The following is a 5,936-nucleotide window of genomic DNA, read 5'->3' as shown; positions in this document are numbered from 1 at the left end:
CCCGGGAGTTCCCTTCTGGGAGCTCCCCAGTCGCCGATTCCCTCGCAGTTATCTACCTTCTAGTGAGTCCAGGGTGTTTTCGTTTGGGTTAAAACTTGTAGTAAGTGAGTCTATAGTCTGTTTTCGGTCCTCAATTCCTATGCCGGCTTGGACGCAGTGATCTCGGCGTCTTTACTCTGCCGCCATCTTCCGGAAGTTTCGGGTTGTATTCAATTTTAATGAAACACTAAAAATATCCACTTTAAGTGTAATTTTTAAGTGCACGCTTATAAGTTTAATGAGTCAATTAGATGATTTAGCTCTTCACATAGTATGGATTTCTTTTGATTTTAGTCTTAGATAATGAACTTCTAATACTCTTTTGAAAGTCAATTTTATTGAAGTATTGTGTAAATTCAATAAAATGTACCTCTTTAAGTGAGCAAATATGCATACCTATCACCCCAATCAATATATATAATATTTCTATCACTTCTAGTAATATCCTCTTTGTAGTCAAATCTCCTTTATTCCTTCCCTCCAAAGTGGGTTTGAAATGATTACTGGTTTGCTTTAAAGTTTTTCTGTTAGCTTTAGAATATATGAACAGTGTCAAACAATAAATTAACTGATAGCTAGTTTTTTTCGCTTGGCATAGTTTTTCCAAGACCTCCATATTGTCATGTGTGTCATGTATGTCCATGATTCATCCTTTTATATTTCTTAGTAGTAGTCCATTATAATGATATACCACCATCTACCCAGTCCATATTGACAGACATTGAGAAAGTTCCAACTTTTCACTATTACATATAAATCTAATACAAACATTAATGTATAAATTTTTATGTGGATGTATTCTTTTTCTTTCTTTTGTGTAGTAATCTAAAAGTAGAGCTTTAGGATCATGTGCTAAATGCCATGGCATTTAGTATTACAACAGACTGCCAAACTTCTCCTGCTCCCAGCAGGAGAAATGTACCTTTTACATTTCTTCTTGCACTGTATGCAATTTTGAGGTGTTCTGCTCTTCTCCAGCTTTAGTATTGATGCTGAGGACAGTCTTATGATGTGTAATACAATTAATGGTTAATATTAACATTGTATTAGACATTACTAATGAATGAGTTAAATTTGACCTAGAATATAATTCTTTTATAAAGCAGTAATATTATGGCCCTGATGTCAAGATTGATTATATATATTGAATATCACTTATATTGATTAAGATTTGGAACATGTTATTCATAGTTTTACAAAAATGGAGCTTATATATCTGCTCTCTAGAATTGTTTATATAGTTCACAATTGTGTATATAATACAATTGTGGTTACTTGATATAACCAGCACAGAGAATCTAAAATGAATTAGCAAACTCTCTTTGTGAAACAAAGAAACAAAACTCCAAAGCATATATTTTCATACTAGAACTAGCTTTGGCATTAACTAATTAATTTTTGGCATTAATTTTGATCAAACATCATTTCTTGGACTATCATGTCTTCAGCACCACCTAGTTCCTTATAATTTTCTCAGAAACCTGCCCTCACCTCCAAAAACAAGTAGTTTAGCTTGTGACCCAGCCCCGTTATCCTTACCGATGATAAGCACAAAGCTACGTACAGTTGATTATTTAATATTCATTTATTTAGTATTGAATATAAACTACATTGTAACATTAAATGTTTTATATAAAAATATTATATTGTCTGGGTCTTCCCTTCTAGAATGTAAACTTCAGAAGAAGTTTATCTTATTTTACTCATTGTCATGATTTTGACACTCAAAAGCATATGTAGGTAGCCTGTAAATATATGAGGAATGAATTAGTTAATCAATTAATAAAAAACAGGTACAAAGTTGCCAAGGTATAAAAGCATCATGGCCTATTCCAGGAATTGGGTTATTTATTTGAATGACAGTGGCCTGATGTCAATGGTACCATTTATTTAGTGCTTCCTTTGTGTCTTGAGCTGTCTCAGACTTTTACCTTATTTTACCATACTCGTCCCACAACCATATGAGATCAGTCATAGATTATCCTTACTTATGGTGAGGAGGCAGAGGCACAAGGAGACTAAGGGTAAACAATGGTCAGTGATAGAATCCAGAGACGTTCCCTGACTCTCTTATCAGGCTTTTGAATGGAGTTTGAACTTTATTCTGTGGTCAATAACATGGGTATTGGACATTGAAGGATGTTAAATAAGAGCTGATTTGTGTTTTAGGATGTTTAAGGGGCAGAATAAAGAGTAGAATGGAAGAGGACAAGAAGGGAGCCAGAGAGCTCAGTGAGGAGGTTGTTAAAACTCACCTAACAGGAGCTCATGCCAGGGACCCCAAAGAAGGCAAGAAAGGTCAGGTTTAAAGGGTTTCCTAGGAGACAGACATAGTTTAACAACCAACTGGTTGTGGGATAAAGGAAGGAGGCACTGATAATGACTCAGGGGATGAATATGTGAGTTAGATGTGTCATCTTGCATCCTTCATGTACTACCAGTTCCACTGTTTGCCAGGGGGTTCCCAAAGCCATGTTACTCACGCCTGTAGATCTTCTGCTGTTGCACTTGTGCGTGAGTTCTCTTAACTCTACCTCACCGTGTTTGCCTACCCACGTTAGGGAAACGCAGCAGGAAGAAAGATAATGGAAATGACCTGGGCCCTCCCAGTTAAAGCACCACACTATGAGGCTAGCCATGGCCACTTGAGCATGAGTCCAATCTCTGGCAAGGGAGATGACTCACATGGCTCAACAGACCTCTCCTGTCTTGCCTGCTGCTCCCCTCAGCAGTGTACTTAATCGGTCTGCCTATTCTGCTCCCCACTCTGCCTCTGGTGAATCCTCTCACTGCCCTGCACCTCTGGCCTGCACTCCAGTTCTGTAGGCATAAATAAATACAATCTTTAAAAAAAAAAAAAAAAGAAATGAACTATTGGAGAAATTGGAGGATGCAGGGATCACTAAGTAAAGGACTATTCAGGAAGGCATATTCGGGCAGCCAGGAGTTGTACGGGACATATGATCATCATCTCTGTGTTTCCAATTGCTACTTGAGTAAATGCAAACAGAAAAAGTAACTAACCTTCTCATCGGTGTGTGAGGTGTCTTCTCTCTGGCCCCAGCAGTACTTCTTCAGGTCACCAACTGGAGTGACACCTTCAGGTCCTGAGAATTTGCACAGTTCCTCACTAACTTAATCCATATGTATCTAACTTATTTCATATGAACTAAATGCTAAATGCTTTCTTTGCTGTGTACCAGGACAGATTCGGAAAGCAGAGCTGAGAATCAGCACGTGAAGTATTTGGGCTGTATCACAGATAGGAAGATGTAATGTGGAAATAAATCAGGCACAATTTGCATCCTTCCATTCTAGGCCCACCTGGTAGACCTTGTCATGTTCTCACTGATGTTGCAGAAGTAACCTTCAAGTCTAATTCCTGTCCTGTGGAACTAAGAAAGAAGTTAGTTTGGGGGTATGCTTGCATGTGTTGTTTAATTTTCAGAGTTTTCTTGGTCAAATTTTTAAGAGGCTGCTCTAGATGTTCAATTAGTGCTTGTTCTTTCGTGACTTGCTCAGTCTACAGTTTCTGCTTCATGCAGCCGGACCTCTGAGAAGGCACTGAGCCCTTAAAAGGGCTCAACAATGTACATCTGGTAGCTCCATGTAGGCATCAGCACTCAACTCCTCACTGCTGTGGCCTCCTTGTCTTTCCATATAAAGCAGCACTGCCTTGCTGCCCCAGAAACCTTTTGTGGAAGATACTTGAGTCCCTACTGAGCCCCAGAGATGTTTCTATTTTTTTTTAATGCATACAGAACTGGGGTACAGACCAGATGTGCAGGGGCAGTGAGAGGATTCACAAAGACAGAGTGGGGAGCAGAACAGGCAGATGTACTGAAATACACTGCTGAGGGGAGCAGCGGGCGGGTCAGGAGAGGTCTACTGCACCATGTGGGTCAGCTTTGGGGCCTGGGATCGAATTCGTGCTGAAGTGGCTTTAGCTTCTCAGTGCTGTGCTTTAACCTGCTGTGCCACCAGGGAGGGCCCGATGTTTCTAGTTTTTAAACACAAAGCAAAGCAGACACCTACTAGTGATCCAGATTATCCTAAGGCAGATACCTTTCATACAAATTCTGGGTAAGCAGACCTTGAAATTGAACTCTTCTCTAAGTTGTTTTTATTGACTTCAGCCAGTTAGATGGTAGAGGGAAAATGCTAACCAATAAATAATGGTTACCAAAGGAACCTCCCAGTTCAATGAGAGAGTGTCTTTCTTATTCTGGGAGATGCTGTGTCATACGTGGGTGTTTTCTACTCACTTGGAAAAAAAAAATAGGTCAGTCTTAAAAACTGTTAATGATAGAACACATGGCATAAATTATACTGTAAACTCCAAACAACTCTGAAATTATAAACATTGCTTAGTCAAGGCTTTTCTTTTAACGATGCCCTGATGTCTCTGGCATAGCCCAGTCATTTCAGTCAGTGTTATTTTACTTGAAAGGAGGAATTTCTTTTCCAAAAAAAGTCTCTCTAAGAAAAGCCGTCTATCCGGCCAACTTCATGAAACATCTTGCTCCAATGGCCTGTGTCATGTCTTTCCCTGGGCCAAGGCCAGGCAGTATGAGATAGAGGAGAAGGTTGGAGAAAAGGGAGAGTCATTTTATGAGGAGAAACTGCAGACTTGATTCTGACATGAGCAGGAGGCTGACTCAAGTTAGTGGGAACTATGACTAAATAAAGACCATCAGAACTCTGAGCCAATAATCGAGACCTGGGACAGAGTAAGCACTTAATTCTGAAGATTTTCTTTCCTTTGCTTTCAGCTCTCCAGGGGTGGAAAAGCAGTGAGGTGTTTTCTCATTGATACAAATATTTGCATCATGGGCAGCTGCCTTCTATTAAGTGCTTACTATAAGCCAGGCATTTGACCAAATGCTTTTAGGTACACTATCTTATTTAATTTTAACCCTTAATATAGGTACCGTTATTAGTTCTTCATGATGCATGGTAACCGGGGCTCAGCAAGATTCAAGTTTCCTGGATGCCATATAGCAAGGACATTGAAGCCAGGACTTTAATGCAAAACCTATCCAGTAAACTGTTAGCATCTGTATTCTACTCCTTCCATGAGGAATAATTAAGAAAGTATGTGTAACTGTGTTTTGGCAGCAGCGAAGGCGATAGAAGTGCTAGTGACAGGCTCTGGAATCAGAAGAGCAAACCCACTGCCCCTCTTAGTAGCTTTGAGTGTAAGTTTTGTCAGGAAGATGCTTCTATCACAGTCTTACAATATTGGAGAACAAAGCTGAAGGCCAACCCCAGCTCATCTTTGGTTACCATGAGAAAGGTGAGAACTCTTCTTTCAGAGCCAGTCTTCGCTAAGTATTGCACTTGAGTCTGAATAGGCTCAAAGCCCCTCTATTGTAGTCTTTTCTCATGTGCTGATGTGAGATTATCCTTCTCCATGCTTATCAGGCTGTTAAGTCCCTCAAGTGGTTAGCAGGGGGAAGGTGAGAGCATGTCAGTGGTTTGATCCAGCACATCTCACTGTTGGAAAAGGGATGTGTGCCTGCCCTCCATGGAAAGGCAGCACCAAGCCTATAAACAGATTCTCTGTGATGTGAAAAAGAAATGGAAATAACAGGAATAGTATTTTTCTAACTGGAGTACAACATTTTCTCCTGGCTAGAAATGGACTAGGCAGTTGATCTAACCAGTGTACCTTTCCATTCAGACAGGATCCCGGCCACATGCTTCAGTGCAAGTGTAACACGAGTCTATGAGTTCATTCATATGGCAGATTTCCCTTGGTCCTACTCTTCATTCAGTGAATGTTCATTACAGCACTCTGTGCCAGGTCCTGGGCTTTTTTGATGACAAACAGTCTTGATCTCAGAAGGAAATTACAGTCTCAATAACAAAAATCACAGTGGAGCTAGGATGATGAT

Source organism: Condylura cristata, unplaced genomic scaffold (genome assembly GCF_000260355.1).
Source record: "Condylura cristata isolate star-nosed mole 26May11 unplaced genomic scaffold, ConCri1.0 scaffold00008, whole genome shotgun sequence".
NCBI classification, from domain to species: domain Eukaryota; kingdom Metazoa; phylum Chordata; class Mammalia; order Eulipotyphla; family Talpidae; genus Condylura; species Condylura cristata.
This window is presented reverse-complemented; position numbering follows the sequence as displayed.